Genomic DNA, 13,586 nt, shown 5'->3' on the forward strand with positions numbered 1-13,586 from the left:
TGATGCAGATTTCCCTCCTGGGACAATCCTGTTTGTACTGCCTCATACTCACGCTCCAGATAACTCACTTCAACAGCACACAGTAAAGTACACGGTGACTAATTCAGCTTGTAAACAGTTTTATCATGGTCTTTCAAGTAGAGGGGCTTTTGTCTTTTTCTCAGCATTAAGTCATACACGATTTTTAGATTGTATAGTCACAGAAGGAGATGATCAGTTGAAGGAGAAGGGAACTCTGTTTTTTCCTGGATTTCCTGGTCTTTCAGCATGAGCACTTTCAGTTTGCATTGGGATAACTGCATAAAAGCCAACTAGTTGATCACTTTTTTTCCCCTGTGAGGCACTCACTATGTATCTTACCATGAACTGGACACTGTTGAGATCAAAGATCACCTGTTTTTTTAAGTTTTAGGACATTTCTCCATCTAATTATCTCAGAGCTGGGTTTTTTTCTTCTCATCTGGTATCAATAACAAAGGGCAGAGATGATAAGTGAGATCAATACTGTTCTCTTTACAGAGATGCAGGTTGCACAACACTATACAGTGCATCAAACAGAAATCTGAAAGGAGGTCTGCATCAGTCCTCCAGATCTCAAAGACCCTGAAGGGAAAGTCTGCCTGCAAGCTGCCTGTCCCTTGCCCAATGGTCCTTACTGTCCAGAGGTGCCAATGGAATGCTGGTACAAGTAAAGCAATGCAAAACAAGCTGAGCACTAGATGTGAAATACAAATAGGTTTCTTAAGGAAAGGATGTAGGCTATGAGAAAACGTCCCCATCAGAGTGTGAGTGGCCCTTGTGCTGTTTTGGCTGGGGGGCTTGCCGTGCCAGCAGTGACAGGGAGATGGTGGGCATGCTCCTGCTCTCTTCTATCCTGGCTGGGGTTGAGCATGGCAAGCAGGTCCTCTCAGCGAGAGGTACACAGGGTGCTGCTCTTGGTGTGATGACTGTGTTGTGCTGCAGCAAACCAGTTTCTTCCAAAGGTGATACTGGGGAGGGGGACACTCTGTCCAGCCACAGCCTGCTCTGGTGGGAAGATCATTGTATCATCAAAGCCTTTACAGGTAAACATAGGTCAGAACAAACTGGAGGAGACAAAGACGATGGTGGAGGTATGATGCTGAAATACACAACAGTGCACTGTAGCTGTATTTTTATTCTCCAGTATCATGGTTAACCTGTGTACATATTTCAGTATTTACTCATGTGGTAAAAGACTTTTTTAATGGTAAGTAAATATACCTAGTATGATAGATTTAGCATGTGGGAAGGTTCATGGCGAGCTCTGTAGGAATATGAAAGTTAAGCAATATCACTGTAGCAGAAAAGGGGTTCAGATCTTTTCTGCAGTTCCAATGTGCACACAGGCATGCTGTGCAAATGAGCACACCCTGCTTTTGAAACTGCTCTCTTCAAGGATGCTAACACATTCAAATTTCTTAGTCTATAGGTCAATGCCTAAGAAAATACCCACTTTTCTTCCACTGTACTCCACAGAGCCAGGCCTTCAGCACCATCGTACACCCAGCTGTTACCAGAAGTAAGCCATATCTTCTGTACCCTGTTCTGTCTGTTTCCACAGTGCTGCCTCTGTGCACGGTGTGCAGAGACATTTCAGCTGCTGTTGAATGTAATTATCAGATGGATTTTGGGGGAACTTCCTGGAAGCCTACAAGGTTTATAAATAATACCTCCCCAATTTTCAGGTAATAAACCTGAAACCCAAATTGTAAATTATTCGCACAAAGCTGCAGACCAAATGAGTGCCCAAAGTACAACCAAAATCTGGGGGTTCTTGATCTCCTGCCCACCACTAGGAACAATAAACAGTGCCTTGTGTAAACCACCTAGAGCATGTGTGTACCTTGTGTACCCCAGGTTGCACTAGTCTGTTGTTTCTGCAGCTACTTTTCTGCAGGTGCATTGACCCCACACAGGACATGGTGGGAAGTGATTCTGAGTGTTAATTTATTGAAGGAGTTTTGAGTCTACAATTTCTTCTGTGTTCTCAGACAACATGAGAAACAAGGTTCTGCTTACAACAGAGGTGATACAGAGCAAAATCTTGGGAAGCTGGAGATAAAGTTGTGCAAGGAGAAGGGTAATGCTTTCAGTTCCCTCCCACTTTTTCTGTTAACATCTCCCCCTATTGCATTTGCTTTCTCATTCTTGCTTCTCCTTTGCATGTATGGCAGCAGGAGGACATCTGCGAGGTTCACAGTGCAGGATTGTCCAGGGGCAGTCTGTGCTGCTGGCTTCCATGGAGTGGCAGTGGCTTCCCAGAGCTGGTGGTCTACATCAGCGTTCTCGAGCACAGCCCTTTGAGGACTGCAAGCCAAAGTCTTCTGTCTGTCCAGCTGATTTGCCAGAGATTTTACATAAGAATGTGCACTTAAGTCACAACAGCATAACTGAAAACAGTAGCTGTGGCATTTTGCTTTGGCAAGGACTCACAAAGACAAGCTGTGGGACGTGGAATAAGCCAGGAACAGGAACCGGACAGGCATTATGCAGAAGTCTCAGGTGACAAGTTCACATGACTTTACCCTGCAGAACGTGTAACCTGTATTACTTCCTTCCATGACTCATATATAGTTGCATGCAGATAGGAACCCTGCAACTCTGTTGTCACTTTGTAAATCATTAGACATAATACCTTTCAGCCTCTTCTTGCTGAAATGCTAAAATGAAGAGCCACACCCTTGCAGTCCCCATTGGTACTCAATTCCAGCCTGGACAAACTCCCCTCTGCAGTGCTTAGAGGCACAGGGTCACTCGACTGGGAAAGAAGCAGCTTTATGACAGAGTGCTGATGGTAGGATCAGGACTACAGGACAATCCTTCTTTAATTTTTAAGTGATGTTTATAGGGAGCAAAACATGATAAATGAAGCCCTTCAAGGATTGACAATACAGAGCAGAAAAAGCCAGGTAATGTATAGCATCATGCTGGTCTGTAATGCATCTGGACAGAAAGCTAGCTCAAATAAACCTAAAAGTTTTACTGATTAAAGCACTCAGAAGCTGATACCACACCTGGGTGGGTGCAAGGGCAGAGATGAGTGTGCTACGTTTTCTCTCAGACAGCACAGAACTTGAATTACAAGCACATATCACAGCTCTGATAAGGACACTAAAGCCCTTGTCCATGGTGGCCTCTGTGCTGGCTGGCAAAGAACAACATCAGAATGTCTTGGAAGATATGGAAGTTAAAGATGTGTTGGAGTTCTATGAGCATATTTTCACAGGTTATAAAACAAGAGGAAAAGGGTAATTCAGCAACGTTTCTCTTCATATATTTTAAGAATATTAGAGGTTTTAGAAAAAGTTCTGAGTGCCTTGCAGAGGTGCTTAAAAGGAAACAACAGAGGCAAAGAAATTTGATGTCAGGTTTGCTTCCAAATTCACTAAATATAATGCAAGACAAACCTTGTTCTTAATCGTGCTGGTACCTATCTGGAACAACTGCACTACCAAGTGGGAGTAATACAGGAGCTGTGTACAGCCTGACTGTAACAACAAAGGACCTCAGAAGTGCCCAGTGGATAGCCACGAAAGTTGTTGGATTTCTGCATCAGTTGCTTCCATTTCCTACATTTATGTTTCTACCTCTTTTTTTAACTATATGCCAGCTACCCACCAAAGATTTGATTTCTCACCCCAAAAAAGGCCCAAGAAAGGAGACGTCATAAAATACCATGGCTGTATATTCTTATTTTACTCTCCTCAGTGGCTTCCTGAAGTTTAAAAGGACATTTCTATGTATAAAATTACCTCAGTGTAAATGGGATCCTTGTGTTGAACCTGTACGAGCTTCTGAAGAACCTGAACTTCAGCCCCCAGAAAGCCATGACAGTTCTAGCTAAATAGCAACAGTCCTTACTCAAGCCAAGCCACTCTTAAACAAGGCACTGTCTTTGTGCTTAGAATCATAGAATCATAGAATGGTGAGGTTGGGAGGGACCTTTAGAGATCATCCAGTCCAACCCCCCTGCAGAAGCAGGGTCACCTAGATCAGGTCACATAGGAACATGTTCAGGTGGGTCTTGAAGCCCTCCAAGGAAGGAGCCTCCACACCCTCCCTGGGCAGCCTGTGCCAGGGCTCCCTCACCTCACACTGAAATAGTCTTTTCTTATGTTTAAGTGGAACTTTTTGTTCCAGCTTCATCCCATCACCCCTTGTCCTGTTGCTGGCTACTATAGAAAAGAGGGATGTCCCAACCTCCTGACACCCATCCTTTAGATATTTATAAATGTTAATAAGATCCCCCCTCAGTCTCCTCCAGACTAAACAGCCCCAGTTCCCACAGCCTTTCCTCATAAGAAAGATGTTCTATACCCTTGATCACCTTGGTGTCCCTGCACTGGCCTCTCTCCAGCACTTCCCTGTCCCTCTTGAGCTGAGGAGCCCAGAACTGGACACGGGACTCCAGATGAGGCCTCACCAGGGCAGAGTAGAGGGGGAGAAGAACCTCCCTCGACCTGCTGCCCGCACTCTTCCTGATGCATCCCAGGCTGCCATTGGCCTTCTTGGCCATGAGGGCACATTGCTGGTTCATATTTAGCTTATTATCAATCAGGACTCCCAGCTTGAAGGATTCCTGTTGCAGTGAGCCACAATCTGAATGGTTGACACTGGGGAAAGTGTGCAGAGCTGCCGCTCAGAAATACTGAGGCTGCAGCGGTGTGAACTCATGAAATTCAACAGGGACAAATGCAAGATCCTGCACCTGGAAGGGAAGAAGCCCATCGGTGGTGCTTGCTGGGACTGGCTGCCCAGGGAGAAGCTCTGCTGGAGAGGCCCTGGGGTCTGTGGGCAGTGAGTGCCAGCAGCTGCCTGGGCTCTGTCGGCAGCAGCACAGCAGCCCATCAAAGGACGCCGCTGTCCCTCTCTGCTCAGCTCTCCTTTTGGCCTCCCCCAGTATGGAAAAGACACGAACAAACTGGAGGGAGTTCAGCAGAAGGCCACCAAGATAATCATGGGACTGGAGCACTTGCAGTGTGGGGACAGGCTGAGAGACCAGGGCTTGCTGAAGGACATAACAGCAGCTCTCCAGTACAGACGAGATGGCACCAAGTTCTTCAGTGCTGAGTGGTGGGAAGGTGGGAGACAACAGGCATAGGCTGAAACAACAGAGATCTGGACTGGATATAAGGAGAAACTTGAATCTCAAGGACAGCCAAGCAGTGGAGCAGGTGGACCATTTGCAGTCACCACCTTCCAGGTTTTCAAGTCCAGATCAGATGAAGCCCTGAGTTCTCCCTTCTGTCCCCACAGCTGACCCTACTTCAAGTAGCAATACTAGATGGCCTCCTGAAGTCCCTTCCAACCTGAGCCACCCTATGTTCCTAGAACACTGATCTCTCACTTCGTGCCACTGTGGTCAGCCAGTTTGTTTGTATTTCCTATGTCCCTGTGTACAGATCAGAATAATGCCAGGCATTGCTCTGACTGGTGCCTGTGGTGGTGGCAAAAGCAATAGCAGTGCAGGTAAGGTTACACAGAACAAATTGAGTTCTCACAGGGACCTCATAGGTCTGAGAGGCAGAGAAATGCCTGGTCTCACAGCCGTGTTGGCTACATGTCCCTGTGAGGGTCAGGAACTGCATAAATCTGCCATAGCAATGTCACTGCAGGCCATAATGTTTGTCTGGACTCGTGGCTCTTCTCAGTCACAACAGCTTCTTACCCAAAAATGTGAAGAGGCTGAATGCCCAGTCCTTGTGGGCTCCAGTCTGCTGAAATGTGGGGAATGGCAACAAGAAGTGGCTTTGGTGTTCTTGTGTGGATGACGAATGGCACCAGGAATAAGGAAAGGTGTTCTAATACTTGTATGGGGGCCAATTCATTCCATGATATCTAGCAAATTTCTTCATCTCATCACGTCACAGTTGCTCCATTTTCGAAATCAGGCTGATGAATATCCAGCGCTGTTAATTGTGTGATATCTGCAGTTACAAAACAACAGCAGAGGCAGGTTCAGGATGACAAATGATCCACATGCAGTTTCATGATCCTGGCCTGTGGCAAAAGCTGTGTGTTGCCAGGATGGTTTATTCAGTAGCCTGTAGCAGTTGCTAAGTAAGCACTGCAGATGATGAAATAATGAAAACTCAGAATTAAAACCTGTGGAAAGATTTATCAGGTTCACCATAAGACCTCTCTAAAGACTTCCTCCTTTTCTTGTTTGGAGAGCATGTTAAATTCATCACCATCATCACTATTTTTATGTTGCTAATTCCCAGAGCCCTATTCAAGTTTTATGCATTGAAAAGGGTAATTGTGTTAGCCAAGTAGGTCTCGTCCTGGTTTCGACCACAACCCTCTTCAGAAATTGACTTCTTCATTTGTTTGTTACTCAATACATATGGTCATTTTGTGGGTGGTGGAGTCTGGCCATAAATACAAAAAAAATGATTATCACGTATTAATCACTGTCTTATCTAGGTTCTATCTAGCTTAGCTTTTCACTAGCACTTACAAAACATGATTCCATAAAAGCCTTTTCCCATGACATGAGAATGTTCATGAATAAGACTTATTCATGGGAGCAAGATTTACAGGGCTGGGCTCAAAGGTAGCAAGTTTGTTGAAGTTCTGTAGCTTCTGAACAAAAGTAGGAAACTTTGTCTTTGAGCACAGAAAATAGGTCCTAACATAGACAGTCAGTGGCAGTCTCTATGAAGACAAACCTTCTGCAATGGAATGTGATCCAATGGGTGCCAGAGGCATGTTTGCCATTCACAGCATTAACTTCAACTGTCACATGTGAGTGCCCAGGGAGAGGCCAATGTTTTTGCATTAAATTGGAGGAGAATGAATGCATTCTGGTTTCTAGAATCAAGCTCATCCAGGCCTTTAGGACACTGTCCCGTGGTTGCACACTCCAGTAAAGGCAGCAACTCAGCCCCGACTGTGCCAGTGTCAGCTCCTCTTGGCTGCTGCCTCCTCTCACCTCTGACAGACATACGGTGCATGTGGTGGCCTGACTGTGCTTGCACTGGAGAACTCCTCCATTATCTTTCCCAGCATGGCTGCCTGCTGCTGGGGACCAGCCCTGTGCCAACCTCAGCCTGCCTGTTTGCTGCCTGTCGGAGCTGGATACACCCCGGCCAGACTCAGAGCCAGGTGTAGGGCTGTTTCCACTCCAGACAATGTTGCAGCGATCTTGCTTACAGAGAGCAAAGGTTTGCAAGACAGAGTCGGATCCTCTGGATACTGTCAAAGTGAGTAAAGTGTAAAGGTATGCTTTAGCCATACTGATCCTGAGCAACTCCCATCCTTAATGCAAACCTCTGTGTGATACAACTTTTGTTTCCTTAACCCAGGGCATGCCTTTATGAGCATAGCTTTGGTTAGCACACATATGTATGCCTCTGAAATTGCCTATTTCTGTCCATGAAACATATGAAACCCATCAGAATGATATTCATTTTGGGGACACCTGCTTATACCTCGGACCAGACCAAATTTATAAACTGTGGGGGTACCTAGTGTAGGCTTTCATCCAAAGCTTAACCTTATTTTCAATTCCATTGATCAATTTACTGCACTGATTTCAAAGTCATAGGGCAAGTTAACTGGATGGCTAAAATTTCTTGGGAAAGAGGACTGTGTATTTGTAAGGATAACAGTAATATTCTGAGTGACATCAGTAAGGGTTATAAAAACAATCAAGAGAGTTTAGCTAAGGAATTAATACATTACCACACAGAATAGGAAATGAGGGGTGGGAAAATACGACTCCTCTGTGGAGGCTTTGCATTCCTGCCTCCCACTATCCTGATTTCCTCTCTCTCACTGACCATCAGGGCTGGACACAAGGTTGTACATGTCACTTCCAAGTGGCAGATCAGTTTTGCACACCAGATGGGCAAACACCAAGCAAATGTGGTCAGAAAGATCTCATAGTCCCTCATACATACCGGTATGGTTTCACTAAGGAGCATGAATGACTATGGCAGAAGTAAAGACCGGGCATTTAAGCTTTTTGGAGGCACATACTGTGAGCTCAGCTGTTTCCCACTGTGGGAAAATGGGTGTGCTTGTTCTCTGCTGCATTCTTACCTTGAGATTGCTTGTGCATGTTTGTTCCTTCCAGTTCATTCTTCCAAGTGGTGCAGACAAGCCCTCAGTCCCATCCTCCTGGAGCAGGAACAATGTGTCGTCATGTCTTGCGGTGACTTTGTAATGTGGAGAAACTGGCACAGGGATGAGATCACCCTTGTTCTGTTTTCTGACCTGAAGGAATGCAAACCCAGTGACCTTATATATATGCAGACTTTAGCAGATGCACTTATTCATACCACTTTATAATCCAACATTATACTTAGCCCTTACCCTGCATCATGCAGTGCAGAAATTAACAGCAAATGGTTTTACAAGATGCCACCATTGTGTCAAGGGTAAAAGCAAGCTCCTTGGGTGGGCTGGCCCTGACATGAGGGGCAGCCCAAAGGTGGATCTGAGTGCCTCATTCCCTAGGCAGGCCCATGAGAAGGGGCCACGTTAGTTACTGCAGAGGACAACTCAGAGGAAAAAGTGTGACAGGTAACTATGTCTCTAGAGGCTACCAGCTGAATCCAGGTGAGCTGTGGGAAAATCCTCTTCAACATCTTCTATGACACCAGTTACTGCCTCCACAGCTGCCTCCTTGTGGAAGGTGCCACGTGAATTCCCTTTGGAACACACTCCTTCCTGATGTGACTTCTACAATGAAGTCTGCAGTCAACAAGCTCACTGGTGTGCAGATGGCACGTGCTGTCTTACCTGAAAGCAGCCTTCTCCGTGCTCTACTGCAGATCAGGTTGGCTCCCAGAGGCCAGTCTGTGGCATCCCAGCTGCAGGGGTTACTCCTGATGAAGTCTGCAGAGCCCTTTGCTCTGTTTGGGCAGGGAATAGGTTTCTGAAGAGGATCCATCTCTGAGCTGTACATGGAAGGAACAAGCTGTCCATATAAAATAACTGCCACGGCAGTCCAGGGTGGTGATGAGTCAGTATTAACCTCTAATCTTATATCCTTGATTTCTCCTATAAAATCGGGTGCTCAGGCAGCATAAACTGTACTTGAAAGACAGAATTGGTTTGACTCTGGCTTGTCTAATTCTAGTTCTTTGCAGCAGAAGTAGCTGAGAGCAGCATGCTGAGGGTCCCAGTGTGCTCAAATGATACCTTCAACAGCATTTAGCGGAGGGACATTTAGGTTCAGCGTCCCTTGTGGCAACCACTCCTGTCAAAAGACTGTGATCCTTCAATAATCCTATTAATTAATATCATTAATCGTATTAATTCTAATGTGCAGAGAGAGCTTCCACCAAGAATATGCCAGAGAGAGCTCCCTGCCACTGGTGCGCAGAGGACGTTCCAGGATGGGATAAGGCAGGGGAGGCAGATGGGAAGGTCAGGTCTGTTGCACCACCTCCTGCATGAGCACACAGGGTCTGGGCTGGCCTCGTGCTGGGCTGTATGGTCCCTGCTGGGCTGAGCCTGGTGGAGCAGCCTGGCTCAGGATGGGTTGTTGCAGCTTGGTGATGATGTGCTCCCCATTATTATTTTCCAGTTGAAACAATATCTCATTCTGGATTCTTCCAGTGAGACTGGGAAAAACATTCTGCAAGCAAATAAACAGAATTATAATGTGCATGCATTGTGCTTAAATATTGATTCTTTATTAGTGTTACTGCAGCTACAATAAACAAAATAATCTCTTACAGAAAACTAGAATTTCTACACTTGCTACGGTACAGCTTCAGGGCAGGAAAGGCAGCAACAGTCTTTGTACTTCCACGAGAATCCACTTACTAACCCAGTTAAGTCCCTGCTGACTAGAGAAGTCCAGGGAGCGGAGAGGAGCAGAGATAACTAGATGCTTAAGGAAAACTTCTGCTGAGGATAATTTGGAAAGCAAGCAGCATAATAAAAAACCTGTCCATTACAACTACAGGTTATCATCTCATCCCAGAGCAATCTCTCAACACAAACAATTTTATTTGCCAATGCCTTTTGAAACAATGAGAAAGCATTATTGGGGCCATCCGTTTGTGTGCTGTGCATTCATGAAAGATACTTCTGTGTCTTTACAGGATGTGTCTGCCCTGTGCTATAAATTATCCAACTTCACTTCAACGCTGGATGCTGTAACAAGACAGCTCATGGTTCACACCTGTGCTGCACCATACTCCTGAGAAAAGGCAAACAACTGTTGTTGCATTTGGCATTTTAAGTAGGTGATGTTGGATATCCAGATAAACCAAAATCACTTTGAAAGCTACTGTGGAAAATCATCAACAATGATATGGACAGAGACCATTATAAACATGTAAATTAAACAAAACTGGCATTTGCTAAACCTGTCTCTAAGGTGTGTTCCGTTGCTCTGCATCAGACACATTTCAAACGATTCACAGATGTGCCACGAAGAGTAAATCTGTATATACAGCAGAACTAAAAAATAAGTTCTAGTTACACACAAAAATAACACTTCTCCTTTAAGACTGAACAGCTAAGAGTCACTAAGCTGTGTCCTGGGTCTGCAGGAGCAGTTCCTGCCTGCAGTGAAGAGAGGTGTGGGAGCAGAGGGAAATCCATTGCAATTTTTGGTTGCTTATTTCAGCATAGATCCTCCTTAGAAAAGCAAGAAAATGGCTCTTTATTCCTGCAAAACTTGTGGCATTATCCTCTGTAACCTTCAGGATGGTGGGGAGTTGATGCCAGGACCTTTGCACAGCCGGTCCCAGGCTGCCTGCCCGGGGCTGCCCTCCCCAGGAGCCAGCAGGAACCTGGTGCTCCTAACACAGCACTGAGACACTGACCCCCCCAAAATGCAAAGGGTTACACCACAGGAATAAATCCTCTTTCTTAGAGAGGCACAGAATGTAGGGGGGAAATTAAAACGTTTGGTCATGTTCCCACTGAAGCTGGTTGAAATGCTCGAGGCTGAACCATCCAGGGAGCACAACAGCCTGACAAAATCTCACAGTCTTAGTTGCCTCCACTTAGCTGTTCGAATCCGGTGGATTTACCAACAAGAGAGAGAGATGACAGATCAGCCTCCACTAAGATCCTGTGCAGATGCCTTTAAGGTAGTAAAAGAAATGTTCAAAAACATGCACTTAGTTGTCTGCACAAATCTTGCAGTCTTTCACAGATGCCCAGATTTCTATCTCAAGTACAGATTTCCTCGAGACAATTTAACTCCCTGAAACAAGTCAAACCTGACATAAAGATGATTAACTACTGAACAAAAAGGTATCATCATGACCATCTGTGAATAAAAAGGAGGCTGGGTCACCACTGAAAATTTAACATTCACAGTCCTAAGCTCTAATGTGCTGTTGGTATTTTAATTGGCCAGATGAACAACAGATTTCACAATTGCTGACATGACCACTTCACATGGGTTTGAGTGCTGTTGTTTCACCCTGCGGACACAGAAATTTCCACAGGAGAAGAATGCGGAGCTCCAGCCTAAAATCTCAGGTAGCAGAGGCAAAGTCTTCAGCCTCAGAGTGTGTCAGAGCTGGCTCCTGGCAGCGAATGCTGCTGAAACGCTTGCAGCCGCCAGTGAGAGCCCATCAGCCCCTTTCACTGACTGCAGGGATCTCTACCTGATCTTCTCTGACAGTGAATGCTCAGCAGAGCTCTGTTTCATAAGAAACCACAGAGTTTCTTGTGAGACAGATGCAGTGTCATGTACAGGGTGATGACTGTGTCTGACCAGACTAAACCTGGCGGCATCAGCACTCTCACGGCGTGTGGTCAGAAGTTTCTGCTGTAGTCAGACAAACACCATCACATCTCAAAGCTGGAAGCTGATCTACCGTGGGGATGTTGCTGCTTCATCGTGGAGCTGCACAGCAGAGTTGCACCTGAGAGCAGTGTTGGGGCACAGAGGGAGCTCTGAGCTGTTTGTACCCCTCAGTGCATCCCTACTGCAACTGCCCTCTTGCTTTGGAGGAGGTTCTTGTGTGCAGGGTCACCTCAGTGTTAAAGTCCCTAAAAGAGCTTTTAATTGCAGGAGAATGCAGATCTGTGAAAACCCCTCAAGTCAGCCTGGGGATCCTTCATTTCAGGAAGAAGCCACAGAGCCTTTGTGAAACAGCCTCTTCTGCAGGCTGGGGACAAAAGTTTGTGCCTCCTGAGTGTACTGAGTGATGTGTCCTGACTGTGTTTGTGGGCAAACACAGCAAAGTGCACTTCCAGCTTCAAGGAGGCAAGGTCAGCACAGCAGGCTGAGGGAGCAGCACTGGGCTTCAGCTCCCAGCTAAAAAGGTCTGGTCTCCACTGCTCACACACGGACAGTGACCGTGCATGACTTGCACCACAGCTGAGTACTGAGCTGCACACCCTTGGCAGTGAAGAGAAAGCAAGAAAGTGAAAAAAATGACAGAAATAGGCCTTCAGGTTAGTACTTCAGTCTCCATATCATCCCTGCAAGTGAATTCATACAACCTCAGCAGACCAATTTTCCTTCATCTGCACAGCTGAGATCCCCAGGGTCACATAGGGTCTGTCTGCACACACACCTGCCCTGCATGAACACCTCTTGTGCGACTGCTGGGAGATTTTGGAGGCTGTGAGCCTATGGCAAAAAATAGGTGTGTCTGGTTTCCCTAGTCATCATGTTTAGCATTACACATGCCATGATGATGAAGCATTGTAAATCATGAGTCTGCTCACATTCACTGATAAACTGGTCATGCAAAAGCCTCTTTGGAGTTGGAATTCAGCAGAAGGCATTTTACATCTGTCAGAAATAATTCAAGGGTGTGGAGTGACTCATTGGGAACTGCATGAATAACCATGGCTTCATTTTCAGTAAGACAAAGCCATGAACTTTTGTCTGGCACATCACTGGGGAACATGTTCCCTGTGTTAGGGATGGTGTTCTGGGGACTGATGCTTGCAAAAATAGCAGGAGGGATTTTTATCTTCAACTAAAACAGACCAGGCACCTTTAAAGCACAGTTTTGTGTGTGCCAGTAGAGCATGGACATAAGACTGCAATGCTCAGGGTAGAAAATGAAACTGAGAAAGCAGGCAAGCCTTGCACTGGCATGTGGTCCAAAGTTTCTGCTGTAATCAGACAAATGCTATCACATCTCAAGGTGTGTAAGCTTCCTAAACCAAAACAGTATTGCAGTGAATCAACAAAGGAAATCCACAGCCTCAAAGCAGGCGTGGGCTGGGATCAGTCCTGGAGAAAGGCCTTTTCCCAGTACCAGCTCGTTCTTCCCTTGGGAGGGCTGGCAGAGCACCTGCCCTGCAGCAGGACTGCAAACCTTCACAACAGGGGCTTCTCTGCCAGAAGAGCCCACAACTGCCGAGTGTGTGTCCACCCCTCTCCCCAGGAATCTCTCCTATAAATAAAGCTCTTTTGGGAAGGGCCTGAAGCGAATCTGTCAGCAACATCTTATTTCCCATCAACAAGTTCTCAAAATACATAGCTTGACCTGTCATGACCCTCCCATCTAATGGTCAGCAGGACCTACACGTGCAGAAAGCTGACTGGAAGAAAACGCAGGTGATCAGCGAGACATCTGTGCCACCCAGAGCCCGGGAACACCTTTTGTGCTGTACAAATCTAA

The 13,586-nt window shown here is 46.0% G+C and overlaps 1 long non-coding RNA gene across 3 annotated transcripts in view; it reads right to left on the reverse strand.

Annotated features, from left to right (window-relative positions):
• Positions 1-1,152: 1,152 nt before the first annotated feature.
• The window catches only part of LOC133626473 (uncharacterized), an 81,727-nt gene continuing 69,293 nt past the window's right edge, over positions 1,153-13,586 (reverse strand). For all 3 annotated transcript variants that reach the window (XR_009819545.1, XR_009819544.1, XR_009819543.1), the window contains 3 exons: positions 8,770-9,610; positions 8,068-8,241; positions 1,153-5,948 (listed from right to left, as the gene is read on the reverse strand). This is a non-coding gene — a long non-coding RNA (uncharacterized LOC133626473). The remainder of the gene's footprint in view (positions 5,949-8,067; positions 8,242-8,769; positions 9,611-13,586) is intronic.

The sequence above is a fragment of the Colius striatus genome, chromosome 12 (genome assembly GCF_028858725.1).
Source record: "Colius striatus isolate bColStr4 chromosome 12, bColStr4.1.hap1, whole genome shotgun sequence".
Taxonomy (NCBI): domain Eukaryota; kingdom Metazoa; phylum Chordata; class Aves; order Coliiformes; family Coliidae; genus Colius; species Colius striatus.